The 17,111-nt window shown below is 36.0% G+C and overlaps 1 protein-coding gene across 8 annotated transcripts in view; it reads right to left on the bottom strand.

Annotated features, from left to right (window-relative positions):
* The window catches only part of ATP2C1 (ATPase secretory pathway Ca2+ transporting 1), a 184,605-nt gene that overhangs the window by 131,414 nt on the left and 36,080 nt on the right, over nt 1-17,111 (bottom strand). The window lies entirely within an intron of this gene.

Here is a 17,111-nt window from a genome sequence, read left to right as displayed (position 1 = left end):
TGTACAGTCTTCTAATACCAACAAATATTTTATAAATTCTGCCACAGGACCCAAATAAAAACACATGGGCTAAACTAAAAACATAGCTAGACCTCTGGCTAGGAGAACCAACAATATTAATAACTTAGCACACATGTGCCACTAGGCTCTATCCTGTTTAGTATCTTATCATTACCTCAGACAAATATCTAAGAAGCACGCTTATCCAAGATGACATCAACTTAAAGCTGGAGAAAGGCAGCAAGCTTGGTTCATAATTCAAATCAGGTTATCAGACTGAACCAATAAGTACAGGCAATATACCACTACCTTCACATTTGCAAAAGTGTATATATACTTTATTATAGATGTAAAAACCAAGTCTCAAAATACAACTATTAAAGTACCAAATAAAAAAACTTTAAAATAAAAATTCAGAAAATGACTTATGTTGGGTTGACCTAATATACCACTTAAAGAGCTATAAAATTATTCTTAGTGTAATCCTATTGCTAAAAATGTAGACATCATCTTAAACTGAATTAGACCACTGAGTAATGGCTCCAACTATACTTTGAGGATTCCATATTCACGTTAGAGCATCACTAGGATCTGCTAAAGTTTAACTGATACAGTGACATTTCTGGAAATGAGATCTTAATGAAGATTGTTGGAATAAGTTATGACCACTTGGTCTAGGGAAGAGAATTACAAAGGGCAGTGCATGACCATTAATTGGATTGCACTAAGTTTCTAAATAAATAATGAATGTGAGGTACCTTCAAATAGTTTAAGGACTGTTATATGAAACAATATCCTGCCTATATTAAGGACACAACCGGTATCAAAATACAAAAGTACAGTTTCCAATCACAGAAAACTTACTAGGAAACACTATTGGTGATTTTTATCCAGGGTGGGAAGTTGGACCCCTTGAAACGTAATACAGAAATGGTCTAGCAGAGTGCACTGCTTCCTCACTGTCTGCAGTACCAAAGTTTCTGACATGAATCACCAACCTCTGTCAAGCAAGATAACACAAAATGGTTACCTTCCACACTGAACTGTAAGTTGCAGAACATGGACTCGAAACAACAGTAATACAATCAGGCTCCCATGTAGACAAGCATTTAAATAATCCTCATTTGACAAATTAAAAACTAACACAATCCCAAATCACAATTATAAATCATATTTCTCTTCCATACCTATAATGCTTGGAAATGAGAGAGAAGGTTCAAAATGCTCCTGATCATTTGTATCCAAAAGCTAATTCTAACCCATTTTCATTAGAGTAATACAAATTTTAAAAATGCATTTATCTCTGGAAACCAGCAGAAACCACACAAAAAATACACAACTTGGCAGAAAAAAATAATTCCTATTCCTAAATAGAATATTTTTAATTACACTAAGTCATTTTTAATGATTTTTTAAAAATGAAATCCTGCTCACTTTTAGAGTAAAGCAATAGGAAGGTTTAATGTAACAAGTCCATTTCCCTAGTCCAACTGCCCAAAAGTAATCTCTGCTAGCTATTTCTGTGTATATACTACTAGCTATTTTCTACAGAGATGTTACAAGTTATTGGTTTTTGTTTTGTTTTTAATCACAAATAGGACTATATAACTGCAATTTGTTTTTTTTTCACTCAATACATCTTGGACCTCATTCTGTTTCACCACACATACACATACTCTACCTCATTTTTTTTTTAATTGAAGTACAATTGATACACAGTATCCTATTAGTTTCAGGTGTACACAGTAATTTGATATTTTTATACAGTAAGAAATGATCCCAAAGATAAGTCATTACCATGTCATGATACACAGTTATTAAAATATTACTGGCTGTATTCTCTATGCTGTGTACACACACACACACACACACACACACACATATCTCTCCATCCACTGATCAACTAACAGACACTGTGGCTGCTTCCACATCTTCACTACTGTAAATGAACATGGGGTTCATATATCTCTTCAAATTAGTGTTTTCCTTTTCTTCATACACCCGTAACTGGAATTGCTGGGTCATATGGTAGTTCCGTTTTTAATTTTCTGAGGAACCTCCATATCGTTTTTCACAGTGGCTGCACCAATTTACATTCCAAAAACAGTGCATGAGGGTTCCCTTTTCTCCATATCCTTGCTAACACTTGTCATTTTGTCTTTTTGATAATAGCCAATCTAATAAGTGTGAATTGATCTCTCGCTATAGTTTTGATTTGCATTTCCCTGATGACTAGGATACTATCTTTTCGTGTGCCTGTTGGCCATCTGTATGTCTTCTTTGGAAGAATGTTTATTCATGTCCTCCACCTATTTTCTAATCAGGTTGGTTTGTTTTTATTGTTTTTTTGTTTTTTGTTTTTTTTAATATATAAAGCTGTGTTAACTTTTTATATATTGTGGATATTAACCCCTTATTGCTAGTACGATTTACAAGTATCTTCTCCCACGAACTAGGCTGCCTTCTCATTTTGCTCATCTCCTTCACTGTGTAAAAGCCTTATAGTTTGATGTAATCCCACATGTTTACTTTAGCTTTTGTTACCTTTATCTGAGACCAGCCTAAAAAAATACTACAACCAACATCAAATAGCTTGCTCCCTATATTTTTTTCCCATTTTTTTTTCTAAGAGTTTTATGGTTTCAAGTTTTACATTCGAGTCTTCAATCCACTTGTAATTTATTTTTGTATATGTGAAATAAATATAAATAAATATGTGTATATTTATTTTTGTGTGAGATAGCTTCCTTTGCCTGTAGCTGCCCAGTTTTCCCAACCACTGGGAAGACTGTATCCATTCTATATTCTTGCCTCCTTTGTTATAGATTAATTGACCAGATGAGCGTGTGTTTATTTCTGGACTCTATTCTACTCTATGCCAGTGATCTGTGTCTGTTTTCCTACCAGTATCATACTATTCTGATTACTACAGTTTTGGATTAGTTTGAAATCAGGGGCCTCATTGTTTTTTAATGGCTCACAGACATTTCACTATATGGTAGTACCTCTATTTAACTAGTCCTCCTGATAGACATTTGGGTTATTCCCAACTTTTGTTTTTATAAATGTTGCTGTAATAAAGATCTCTGTACAAATCTCTTTGTATGCTCATGCAGGTACACGTAGAAGATGCATTCCTGGACACAGACTTGTTGGGTGTATTTTTTATTCTGGCAGCTTTGCTAAATTGTTCTCCAAAAGGACGGTGTCAAGTGAACTCCCAACAGTCAGGAGCTTCTATTTTCCCTGCAATCTAGCCAGGAGTAAGCATTGTCATATTGTTAAATCTGGCAATTTGATGAGCAGAAAATAGTAATTTAAATTCACATTTCTTCATTACTGAGGTCAAGCACCTTGTCATGTATCTTTTGGAAATCTACAACTTCTTCTGTGAAACACTTGTTCATGTCCTTTTTCCTACAAGTTATTGCCCATTTCTTATAGATTTTTAAAGAGCCTTCTGTAGGAAAGTAGCCTTTGTCACTTGTTTCATTTTCTTTATTTTTTTTAAGATTTTACTTATTTATTTGGCAGAGAGAGAGAGATCACAAGTGGGCAGAGAGGCAGGTTGAGGGGGGGTGGGAGGCGGGCTCTCTGGGAGCCCCATGCCGGACTTGATCCCAGGACCCTGAGATCATGACCTGAGCTGAAGGCAGAGGATCAAACCACTGAGCCACCCAGGCACCCCTGTCACTTGTTTCAACTGTTTTTACCATTGATTTGCATCTCTTTTTTACTATCTTTTTTTAAATTTTACAGGATCACATATCTCAATTTTTTATGGTTTTGAAATTCTATTTCATGCTAGTTTTTTTAAAATCCTTTCTCCTTCCACCTTTATATTTTTTCCTAAAAGTCAGCTAAATGTCCCTGTACCATTTATTGAATAATATCTCTTTTCCCCCACTACGTTATTCCCTGAGGAGGGTGAAGAAGGCAGTAATAAAATAAGACCATTCCAATTTTTAAAGCCATTTTGTACATTATCTAAAATAAACTGACACTTGGGGCGCCTGGGTGGCTCAGTGGATTAAGCCGCTGCCTTCGGCTCAGGTCATGATCTCAGTGTCCTGGGATCGAGCCCCGCATCGGGCTCTCTGCTCAGCGGGGAGCCTGCTTCCCCTTCTCTCTCTGCCTAACTCTCTGCCTACTTGTGATCTCTCTCTGTCAAATAAACAAATAAAATCTTTAAAATAAAATAAAATAAACTGACACTCAAATATTCAAAAACATCTTATGTTTGTACCTATATAGAAATAGTAGATCCTCAAAGTACAATTATTTCAATACATTCTCTGTGAAAATTACAACTGCCTTTTTTTTTAATAGACTTGGGCAAACCAATTCTAAAATTCACATGAAAATTCAGGGGACTCAGAATAAACAACAACAACAAAAATCTTAAAAAAGGACAAAGTTGGTGGACTTGTACTCCCCAGTTTCAAAACTTACTATAAAAGCCATGGTTATCCAGTGTGGTTATGGCATCAGGACACACAGACCAAAGGAAGAGAACTCAAGAGTCTAGAAACAAACCCACACTTCTACAGTCAATTGATTTTTAACAAAAGTGCCAATACAATTCATTGAAGAAATGGTGTTGGAATATCTGGCTATTTCATGCAAAAGAATAAAACTGGACAGTCACCTCACTCCATATACAAATACTAACTCAAAGTGGATCAAGTGTGAAAGCTAAACTATAAAATTCCTAGGAAAAAAAATAGATCTCTGTCACCATAAATCAGGCAGCAGTTCTTAGATATAAACCTAAAGTATAAACAACAAAAGAAAAAACTAGACAAACTAGACTTCATCAAAATTTTAGAAGTTTGTAGTCCAAAAGACACCATCAAAAAAATGAAAAGACAATAAAAATTTTAAAAAAAGGAAAAAGAAAATGAAAATACAACCTGTAGAATGGGAGAAATATTTGCAAATCGTATGTCTGATGAGGGTATCATAAACACTATAGTAAACACCCACGCATAAACTTTTTGTATGCTTCTGCGGATGTAGGTATAAGATATATTTCTATTCAGGGGGTGCTTAGCTGGCTCACTTGGAGGAGCATGTGACTCTTGATCTCAGGGTCATGAGTTTGAGCTCCACATGGGATGTAGAAATTACTTTAATAAATGAAACTTAAAAAGAGAAAAAAAAAAAAAGATAGTCCTAACCAGTAACCAGAATATGTATAGAATCCCATACACCAACAATACAAAATGCAAATAACAGTTAAGATTCTGCCTTCAGCTCAGGTCATGATCCCAGGGTCTTGGGACTGAGTACTGCATCAGACTCCTTGATCAGTGGAGAGCATGCTTCTCCCTCTGCCTGCCGCTACCCCTGCTTATGCGTGATCTCTCTCTCTCTCTCTGACAAATAAAATCTTTAAAAAAGTTAAATTTGCAAATAACAAAATTATAAAAAGGACAAAGGGTTTCATTAAACATTTCTCCAAAGATATGCACGTGACCAATAAGCACATGAAAAGATGCTTGATATCATCAATCATCAAGAAAATATAAATCAAGGGGTGCCTGGGTGGCTCAGTGGGTTAAGGCCTCTGCCTTCAGCTCAGGTCATGATCCCAGGGTCCTGGGATCAAGCCCCGCGCATTGGGCTCTCTGCTCGGCGGGGAGCCTGCCTCCCCTTCTCTCTCTGCCTGCCTCTCTGCCTACTTGTCATCTCTGTCTGTCAAATAAATAAATAAAATCTTTAAAAAAAAAAGAAAAAGAAAATATAAATCAAAACCAGAACATGATACCATTTCATTCCCCTCAGAATAGCAATTATTTTTTAAAAAAGAAAGAAAGAACAAATGCTGGAGAGGATGTGGAGAAATTAATTGGAACCCTCATATACTGCTGATGAGAATGAAAAATGGTGCAAGTTCTGTGAGAGTTCCTCCCTAAATTAAACATAGCATTACCTTATAACCTAGCACTTCCACTATGTGTATGTATATGTATACACACACACAAAGTTTATACCCAAAGGACTGAAAACATATATTCACACAAAAACTCATACATGGGTGCCTGGGTGGCTCTGTTGGTTGGGTGACTACCTTCAGCTCGGGTCATGATCCCAGAGTCCTGGGATCAAGTCCCATATCAGGCTCCCTGCTTAGCGGGAGCATGCTTCTCCCTTTCCCTCTGCCTGCCATCCCCCTATATGTGCGCGCACTCTCTCTCTCTGTCAAATGAATAAATAAAATCTTTAAAACAAAACAAAACCTCATACACGAACAGAGCAGTATTATTCAGAATAGCCAAAAAGTAGAAATAGCCCAATGTCTATGAACTGATGAATGTAGTATATCCATTCAACGGAATATTATTTAACCAAAAAAAAATGAAATGATACAGTCTATAAGTGGAAAAATATTGAAAACATGCTGAAGTGAAAGAAGTCAGACAAAAAAGGTCACATATTCATGATTCCATTTACATGAAGTATCTAGAATAGGCAAATCCATAGACACAAAAAGTGGATTAGTAGTTGTCAAGGGCTAGAGAAAGGAGAGAACAGAAAGTGTTTGCTAATGTGTAAGGGGTTTCTTTTTGGGGTGATGGAAATGCTCTGGAATTAGTTTGACCTATAATTTTGTGAACATATTAAAATCCACAGACCTATGCACTTTAAAATTGCAAATTTTATGGTATGTAAATTATATCTCAAAAATAAAAACCAATAAATGACAGGATCTGCCAGCCTGCCACTGACTTTGGGTATAAAACTATGCATCCAGAACAAAGATTTACATGAAGACTGACTTCAAACACTTGTGGGACCACAGATAGAATAAATCCCCAAATGGAGAAAATGCAGAAATGGAAGCTGTAACTAAGGAACCAAGGGAGCAAGCCCAAGAGAATGATTACCAGAGCACAACTCCTTTCAAGGGAACTGCTATCAGCCAAAACAATTAGAGTTGTCCCTAACTCTAAGCAAGTCCAGTGCTTTTAGAACAGATCTTCTCTACAGAAAAATGGAGGAGGGATAAGGCCACCATTTACTTCAAAAAGATTTAGAAAACTAAAACCAAACATGATGTGGGAAGATCCTAACGGCAAACAGTTCATAAATACACATTATTTCAATATAAATGAATAACATAAGCATACAGAAGCAGGGAAAACCAGATCTACTCTAAATAACTTTGGAAAATAGACTTTGACTGTGTACTGTAAAGCTAAAGACAAATATACTCTAGTTTTTAAATGTGTATCTCATAGGGAAATAGGTTAGCAATTATGAAACTACTGTTTTGTGTGTGTGTGTGTGTGTGTGTGTACTATGACTGCACAGGTTAAGTAAATATACTGTGGATAAGAACCAAATTTCTCACATTTGAAGAAGGCAAAGGGCAAAAACTCTAGAATGAATCCTGAGTTCATGGTTTTCGTTTTATATAGATGGATAGTTAAGGAAATAAAAATACATGTAGATATATGTATTACGATACATCTATTTGCTAACTATAAACCAAGAAACAATAGTACCCGATTGTACAGAGCACAGATGACACTCAGATCCTGGTTTCTAGATACCATTCTCCAATAAAATGAACACGCCTTCCTTGGAATGACTGATTGTGTATGTGGCTGGTATAAAGAGGAAAAACAGAGATGCATCTAAAACATCTTATGGTTCCAGAAAGTATATTAGAAGTCACAAAATGATGGGGGCATTATAGAAAAGACAAAGGAGCATATTTGAAAATGTTTTCAATAACCAAAGATTAAATGATTTGAGCAACAAAGTATTAAATTTTAACCCAAACAGTAAAATAAATGTCTATAAACCCATATAAATAAACAATTGGATAATTAACAAATGGAGGAAAAGGGACAATTCTTCCTTAACAGAAATCCAGTTAATATAGAAGGAACAAAAGAAACAAAATCATCATTAAGCAAACACCACAAAAGTTAATGGGCGGCCAGTAAGAATCACTGATAGATGCAAAAACTGGCCTGTGAAATGATGACATGAAAGACATCTGCAGCTTCAAAGTACCTCCCCACAAAAGGAAAGTATTAATTACAAAGGAATGATTACATTACTAAAGAAATTACATGAATTATTCATTACAAAAGAAAAACCAGTTAACTTTAAAGTAGAAAAACCTGGCAGACACCACCTTAACCTTAATCATAGTTAACATGACGGGGCATAAGTCATACTAATCATGAGCATAAATCAGACAAATCCAATTGAGGGACTTTTTTAATTTACATTCTCTGTGCTTCATCAGTCCTATACAATTCACAGCACTCACCATAGCATATACCCTCCCTATGTCCATCACCCAGTCACCCCATCCCTCCTACCCCGCTCCCCTCCAGCAACCCTCAGTTTGTTTCCTGAGATTAGGAGTCTCTTAATGGCTTGTTTCCTTCTCTGGTTTCATCTTATTTCATTTTTTTGAGGGACATTCTTAAAAGATAACTGACCAGTATTCTTCAAAAGTGCCAAGATCATGAAAAATTTTAAAAAGACCAGATAGTAGATGGAAGGAAACTAAGAAAATATAAACTAAATGCAAGGTGGAATCCAGAACAGGATCCCAGGTCAGAAAAAGGAGAATTTATAAATGTCAATTTCTTGGTTTTGATCATTCTACTATGATTATATAAGATTTTAACATTAGGGAGATTGGGAAAAGGGTTTAGGAGAACTCTTTATACAAATTTTGCACCTTTAATGTAAGTCTAAAATTACTTCAGTTAAAAAGTTTAAAGATTTTTAGAAACACCTCTGAAAGTAAAGCATATCTTTCTTCTATAATTAGAAATTAAACAACACTTTAACAACAGTTAAGCAATTACACCTGGAAAGAACTTGGCTTTTTTTTTTTTTTTTTTTTTTTTGGTTGGTTGGTTGGTTGTTTTATTAAGTTAAAAGGTGGGCACAGTACTCTACTTACTGATAAATCAGTTTGTAGAAATTATTCCAAGTCCTGAGACAAATTCAGTACAAAGACAAGGGACGGGGTATCATATCATCTACATATTTTTAAAAATCTGTCCATTGTTATTACCGTACATTAAACACGGAGCTGTTTTATAAAGCTTTCAGCTAGCAACAATTATTTTAGTAGTAATATCAGAGTTAAAAAAAAAAAATGTTGGACTAGCTGGTAATTTGACTACACAAACATACGGTACATTCCTTCATTCCTTCTCCTAGTTCCTCCATTTGTCCAATGGCATTCCTTTCACATAGGAGTTAACTGATAGGGTTACTTTTACAGGCTATGGCAACCAAACCTTTATGAAATCAAAGACATGAATGCAGCATCCTTCACACCCTGTACTTAACTGACGCAAATGTCTACAAGTACAAGAGAGAACCACATAAGTCCTTAAAAGCAACTTGTGGTCAGATACAATTTATATCATCAAAAGCTACCAACTTTGAACGCACAGGTTTAAGCTGAATGAAAATTTCTTTGCTACCACAAAATGTACTCTATTATCACTTATACATATCTTCCATTTTAAATGGTTCTCCTCAAGTTATTTAATTTTTCTGACCAACTACTTAATGAATGGTATGTTTAAATCATCTTAGTTAAATACAAGAAAAGGAAGAATGTTATTTATAAATTCTACTATTAATAAAAGAAATACTAGTAAGAATCCAATAAATAGTTCACTAAACTCAAACACCTTTATCTATTAATCTCATGTTATAATTGGGGGTATTAAAGTACAGAGAGATTAAACCAATCTTTTCCAAAAAGAGGAAGCAGCAGAGAACTCCTTAAAAATGACAATGGTACACAACTATGTACATGTAAACAGATTATTAAACACTATGGCTATGGCTAGAATACATGTTCAAGGTTATGGTCCTTATATTAAAATTGAAAATATATGTGTTCTGACCCTAGCATGAGTGAAAGAGTCAGTGGTAATTTCTACACTTCACAAAAGAGTAAAAAAATACTTTCTTAAGTAAAAGAAAACTACCTAATAAAGACCTTATTAAGTAAATCTAAGTTAAAGTTCTGACTTCAAAGAAGAGTCTACTTGAAATTTTGTCAATGGATACAAAAGGAAAGGACGTTACAGACACAGGTCTGGCATCTTCCGAAAGAAGTAACTCACAGTACTTCAGTCTTGATTTCAAAGAACAGTAAAATTGATTTCAAACAGTAAAAGATCTCACAGCAAGTAAAATTAGGAGTTTAACCTCACTGATTAGTAGGTAAAACACTTAATCCATATTTTAACATTTTTACCTACTGCTAATTACAAATCATGAAATACTCAAAACCCAAAACATAATGTGATGCAGCTATGACAGAATCATTAATATTATAAAAACCACTATAGCTTTCCTGGGCATTCTACTCAACTCTCAGAAAAATATGTGAAGCCTTGAAATCAGAGTTTGTTTAACAAACAAATGACAAAAGTAATTTCCTCATAGTCATCAACCAAGGAAAGGGAAATTGGCATTTGCTGAGCAGCCCTTTCATGTCAAGAACATACACACCTTGCCCTATTTAAACCTAGGAAGCTTGAAGTAAAATACATCATCATCCCTTTACAAGTGAGGAAACCAAGGCTTAGAGGAGTTAACTTCTTGGCCCTTGGTTAGGACAATGTTTCTCCAATTCAGCACCCTCAGCATTTGGGGCCAGTTAATTCCTTGTTGGAGGATGAAGGGGAAGGGGCTGTCTTGTATACGGTAGGATGTTTTGGAGCATCCCTCAACTCTACTCACTGGATGCCAGTAGCAGCCTGCTAGTTTTAACTAAAATATCTCTAGATGTTGCCAAATGTCCCTGGAAGGCAAAGTCACCCCTAGGTGAGAACCCGTAAGTTAGAGTGAAGAAGCCAGCATTTTCATTCAATGGACAATAGCAACATGCCAAATGCTAATCAAAATTAATTAGGGACAACTGAGGGTCTTTGCCCTCAAGAGCTCACTCTGAACCCTAGACACCAATTGGTGTTCAATTTTAAAACCTCCCTCCATACAAAGACCTATGACATGCAAGCCATGACAGCTTGACCTTCAACATACTCTGCTTGGCCTGTCCCCAACTCAGCTAACTCCTCCAACTAGCCAAGGTATCTCTACTCACCCACTTAAGCTGGTGTAACAGCTTGTAGTCATTCTGACTCAACCTTCCCCCTTCATTTCCTGAATCTAATTACAACCCAAGTTCTGCTGGGTTTTCCTAAGAGTAAATTGCCTCTCTCATCCATCCCCACTCTCCATTCCCATCCTTCTAAGATAGCTACAAGCTCATCTCCTCTCCTTTCTGGAACAGAAAAAAATCAGAAAGAACCAACCTCCTTTGGTTCCTCAAAGAAACGAAGGGTATTCATAAAGATACCATAACTGAACACCAACTTCTAGGGTAGGGTCTGGCAGACCTCAAACAATGGTGGGCAAAGACCACATCCTCTTTTTCTGGAGTAAGAAAAGAAACTGGAATTTTCCAGCAGATCACGAATACTTTTCTTTCTTTCTTTCTTTCTTTCTTTCTTTGAGAGAGAGAGCAAGCGAGCAAGCATGTGCACACATGTATGCACAGGAGGGGCAGAGGAAAGAATCCTAAGCAGACTCCACGCCCAGCACAGAGCCTCACACAGGTTATCAATCTCAGGACCCTGAGAGATCATGATCTGAGCCTAAATCAAGAGGTGGACACTTAACCCAATGAGCCACCCAGGCACCCATGTTCATTGACACTTTCACAGTCAGATGTTAACTCTCAGTAAATAGCAACCCTGACAAATATTATGAAAAGGACATAGCAGAGATTAGTTCGCATGCCATTAAAAAGTGGCTTGTGTGCTATTTCTGACACTAGTGCCACGAACAGCTTTTGCCTGCTCTTAGATAATGTACAATTTACATTCAACAGAAAAGGGGAGATTCCCAAAGAAAATTTGATCCAACTAACCTTTCTGCCTCTCCCAATATATAAATCCAGATGAAGGTAGGTAATGCAAACATTCCACTAAGGAAAGTCTCAAAGAGATGGTCAAACAAAATCTAATGAAATAATTGCAAAGGCAATAAAGATATATTCCCAACATATATGAATATGCAGCACCAAGAGGCTAATGTATTTATACTGCAAATGAAGGGCTCTGATTTAAGATAAAAGGAAATCTAGGACCTGTTTTAAAGTTTATCTGTCCCTTTGGCAGGGAACAGAATTTTATTTTATTAATGATCCTTAGGATATGCTTTATACTTTTAAGACTCCCCAATCAAGAAAACTTTAAATCCAGTATCTGAAATTCACAACCTAGTCGAAAGTTTTATTTGTACTTCCCAGTTTTTAAAAATATTCAAGAAAATTATGATGGAGTGACATCCTAAGTATTTCTGCTTCTGTTATCATTCCCGAGTTTTCCTATAAAGTGGCAGATATATTTAGTGTCAGGATCCTACTGCTATTCCAACTTTGTTGGGTTCTTCAAGTAAATAAATGAAAATAATTTCTACAAGGATGCTTCCATGTCTCAGAGTTTTCAGAAGGAATAAAGACATATGCATATCCTGTTTAGGACAACACCTTATGAAAAAGTCAAAAATCAAGCCAAAAAGCCTTAATTAAGGAACTATAGTTAAGAGGTATATTTAAAAATTCCAATTCACACATTCTCTATTATCTGAAGCAGAAAGAAAAAGCAGGAATTGAAGTTCAATTAGATGTCCAGTTACAGCCATCTTAGGTGCTACTTTTGATCAACACTATGACTTTCTTTCTGGCTATAACCTATGATATCATAACCCTGTAACATTTCACTCTAATTTTTTCTAAATGTATCCAGTAAGTTTAACCTAAGTTCATTCAACACAATTTGAGGAATGTCCTTGTAATTCCAAGATTTAAGCTTTTGTCAACAGTAACTTAAAACCTTGAAGATGGAAGACATAATTAACAAATGCATATAAATACAAGCCATAAAAATTCAAAAGGAAATGCATCAATTTAGCCTGACATTTCTGTTTCAGAGAAATATTTTCTTGTATAACATCATGGTATTAATACAGAGCTCACCCAATCAGTTTTTACTTTACTGCCTTTTACCAACACTTGTCCGCATGAAAATCACAAAGATAATCTTGTCACAACTGAAGCCCTAAGTCACTATAAAAAGAATGTGTCTTTTAACAAAGTTAATATTGTAGGACCTTTTGAACTGACCCTTAAGGATTAAGATGTTACATGTAACAACTATGTAATTTAAAATTCACACCAGGGGGGTTCCTGGGTGGCTCAGTGGGTTAAAGCCTCTGCCTTTGGCTCAGGTCATGATCCCAGAGTCCTGGGATGGAGCCCTGCATAGGGCTCTCTGCTCAGTGGGGAGCCTGTCTCTCTCTCTCTCTCTGCCTGCCCCTCTGCCTACTTGTGATCTCTGTCTGTCAAATAAATAAATAAAAGAAAAGAAAAAAAAGAACTGCTTAAAAAAATATATAATAAAAAAATAAAATAAAATTCACACCAGCTAACTTCACCACCAAGCTGTAATATGTATTCCAGCTTTAAAATAAAATAGAACCTAGTAAAACATATTACGGCTAACCAAGATCTCAAAAGAAAATCAGACTTGAGCCGCAAGGGGTGTGCTCCTAGGAGACTATTTTTGATCAACACTGCTTCAGTTAACAGTTTAATTCTGCTGCCATTAAATAAGATAACATTAAGACAAATCAAGTATTTAGGATTCAACTGTAGAAAGCTATTGCTTACAAATAATCTCTGCAGCATCCTTCCTCTAGGTTAAATTACATTTTATAAGATGCTATTACATACATAATCTCTTTCAGTTTCAACTCTTTCGGAAATACTAAGACTATTACTTTATTGACTAAAGTGCAAACAAAATATATCTTCCACACCTAAAAATACAAAATATTTTTATAATCTGGCTTCCAATTTCTAGTCAAAGGAAGGCAATTAAGGTGGTTTCTCATCTGTCTTACTTACAGTTCCTCCAACTATCCTTATCCTAACATGTAATCTTTTCTTGAGACATTCTTAGATGATTAACAATTTGACCAAGAAACTATTTTTAAAGGAAAGTGTAAATAAACATACTATCATTTCCAAATGCTATCCAAAACAATCAGGGGAATTTATTCTAGACCTATTAGCCCTGCCTGTAACTATAAATTAAACATGTCCAGAAATCTTGAAGATTATTATTTTTATCCACTAGTCAAAGAAATATTTAAAGCTTGGGGCGCCTGGGTGGCTCAGTGGTTGCATGTCTGCCTTCCCCAGGTCATGATCCCAGGGTCCTGGGATCCAGCCCCGCATGCATGCGGCTCCCTCCTCACATTGTACTCCCTGCTCTGCAGGAAGCCTGCTTCTCCCCCTGCTTGTGTTCCCTCTCTCGCTGTCTCTCTGTCTCCGTCAAATAAATTTAAAAAGAAAGAAAGAAAGAAAAGAAATATTTAAAGCTCTTTCAGTTTCAGGTACATTAAATTCATATTTTTCTATGAGAAAGGCCAAATTTATTCCAAAGGAGAAAAAAAAAAAATTACTGGGAAGAAGAAACTATCTGCAAAATTCTCCAGCTAGAAATACCTTTCTAATAAACCAACTCTTTAAGTATAATTAATTAATTTTTTAAAAATCAGGAAAAGAGCCATTTACTTGTACATCTCAGATTCCCAGGTGGTACGCAAATTCAAAATAAACAAGCAAAAAGGAGCTCCAAACATGCAAAAGGAGTTCCACAAAGGGATGTCTAGGACCAATCCCTGCAACTGCAGGAAATTAACACTTCAAATACTTCCTATGACTGGCAGGAAATATTCAAAAGGCATCCTGGAGGCTAAGGCTAAAAACTGGGTAAGCTCTGCTGATAAGTTTAAGTGAGACATGGGAGAAAGGTCCAGAAGAATTGAAACTGAAGTGCCAAAGAAAATTACCACCACTGTTGAAAGGAATCACAAGGATTAAGTCATTCCCTCTAACAACCCTTGTAGACTCGGCACACCACCTAAGAACCTTCATGCTAATGCCCCTGGAAGCTACTATCAATTCTATCCTGTTACATACCTAGAGATGTAATTTATCTATTTAACTATTAGATGAGTATCTTCCTGGGGAACAGTAATAATCACTCAATCACTAATGCATGCTAACCACGTGTTAACCATCATTCTGGGCACTTCACATACCAGGCTTCATTTATCCCTCACACCAAACCTCCAGGAGGGCATTTTCTCATTTACAGATGGGAAAACTTAGAAACACAGTAACTCATCAGATTTTTTTAGGAGAGGAAAAAGTTACCTGTCAGGATTCAAATCCAAACCTGTCTCCTTCCACACTGGCCTCTGGTTTCTTGCTGGAGCCCCAACTTTCTCTACAGAATTAAAACTGTAACAGTAGAGAAAATTCTGTACTTGACTCACCCATTCCCTAATAATAGCAAATTCATACAGAGCATTTTGGCCACAACTGTTCCTCCTTTCAATATTCAGCTATCATAATGCCAGAAGGCATAATAGTATGCAAACACTGAGTTAGGCTATTTATAAGCATTTATTGAGCACCTACTATGGACCAGAAACATCTAAATGCTTATATCTCACATGGGGTGGGAGGTGCCTGCGTGGCTCAGTTGGTTATGCATCTGCCTTTGGCTCAGGTCATGATCCCAGAGTCCTGGGATCTAGTTCCCTGCCTGGCAAGGAGTCTGATACTCCCTCTCTCTCTGCCCCCACCCCGTGCTCCTTTTCTCTTTCTCGCTCTCAAATAAAATGTTAAAAAAAAAAAAAAATCCTCATATGGTAGGCTCTACCAATACCCTTATTTTATAGATGAAAAAGCTGAAGTAAAAAAAAAACAAATTATGCTAAGTGGGGATCTGGCATTCAAATCAGGTTGCCAGGCTTCACAGCACGTGATCTTAAACTCCTTCCTCTCTCCCTAGCTTCTGATTTCACCCTCTTTACTATGTAGACTAAGTATCAGCAATCCCAATTTATAGATGATGAAACAACAAAGACTAAGAAAGGTGAAGTTAACCATTGAACACAGATTTGAACTGTGCTGATTCACTTACATCAAGATTTTTTTACAGTACAGTAAATGTATTTTGTTCTCCTTACAATTTTCTCAACTTACTTTCTTGTAAGAATACAGTATATAATGCATACACAAAGGATGTGTTGACTTTATTATCAATTATTGTATAGCTTCCAGTCAACAGTAAGCTATTAGTAGTTCTGGGGGAGTCAAAATTTATAGTACATTTTCAAATGGGAGAGGTGGTGCCCCTAAACTCCACATTGTTCAAGAGTCAACTGTAATTTGCTTCTAGTCACAAAAGTGGTTAAGGCATGGTTTGAATCCATTGTTTTTCCACACTCCCAAGATATTAATATATCATGTCAAAGGGGAATCCAACTATAAAAAGAAAAGCAATAATATCCTATATATTTCAGGATAGTCCACTGAAAATTCTAGGTTATATGTAAATGCTTCTTAAAGCTGTTTAAATATGAGAAAAGAAAAAATGTTATGGTAATGAGAAACTGACAAAAAAGGCCTCTAGATTATTACAGGCAGAAAACCCCTGCAAGCTGTTGAGAACTGTATATTACTATGAGGCCAAATAACACAAACTCAGTCAGACATAAGCATGCAACATGCTCCCATCTCAACATCACTCCCTCTCATGTCAAGAGACAATATGAGAGTCAGCTTTATTCGTCATGCTCCTTTTTCTTAGAGATCAAGAAACAAAAGCAACCTCTAAGAATACACCTAGACTACTCTCTTAAATCTGGCAACACTTTGAAAGCAGAAGTTATTGATGTTATTTAAGATACAACTACCAAGAAACAAGTATATGAATGCATTTAATATTCTTTGTCTCTTGTGAAGAAAGGATTTGTCTTTCTGAAATCTGTAAACCAAGACAAAGAAGAGAAAGCCTCAGAAAAGTGATTTTTCCTTAATACCAGACAAAAACATTACTGCTTTTAAATGCTGTTTCTAAAAACCCAATTAGGTGGTATAACTCCTCTGCAGTTACATACTTAAGTATTTCAGAAAATGCCTTCCACCAATTATCCATCTAGAGTAAAACTGAGCAATATAA

Source organism: Mustela erminea, chromosome 1, assembly GCF_009829155.1.
Source record: "Mustela erminea isolate mMusErm1 chromosome 1, mMusErm1.Pri, whole genome shotgun sequence".
Classification (NCBI taxonomy): Eukaryota; Metazoa; Chordata; class Mammalia; order Carnivora; family Mustelidae; genus Mustela; species Mustela erminea.
Note: the sequence above shows the minus strand (reverse complement) of the source record. Positions and strands in the feature narration are given on the sequence as shown.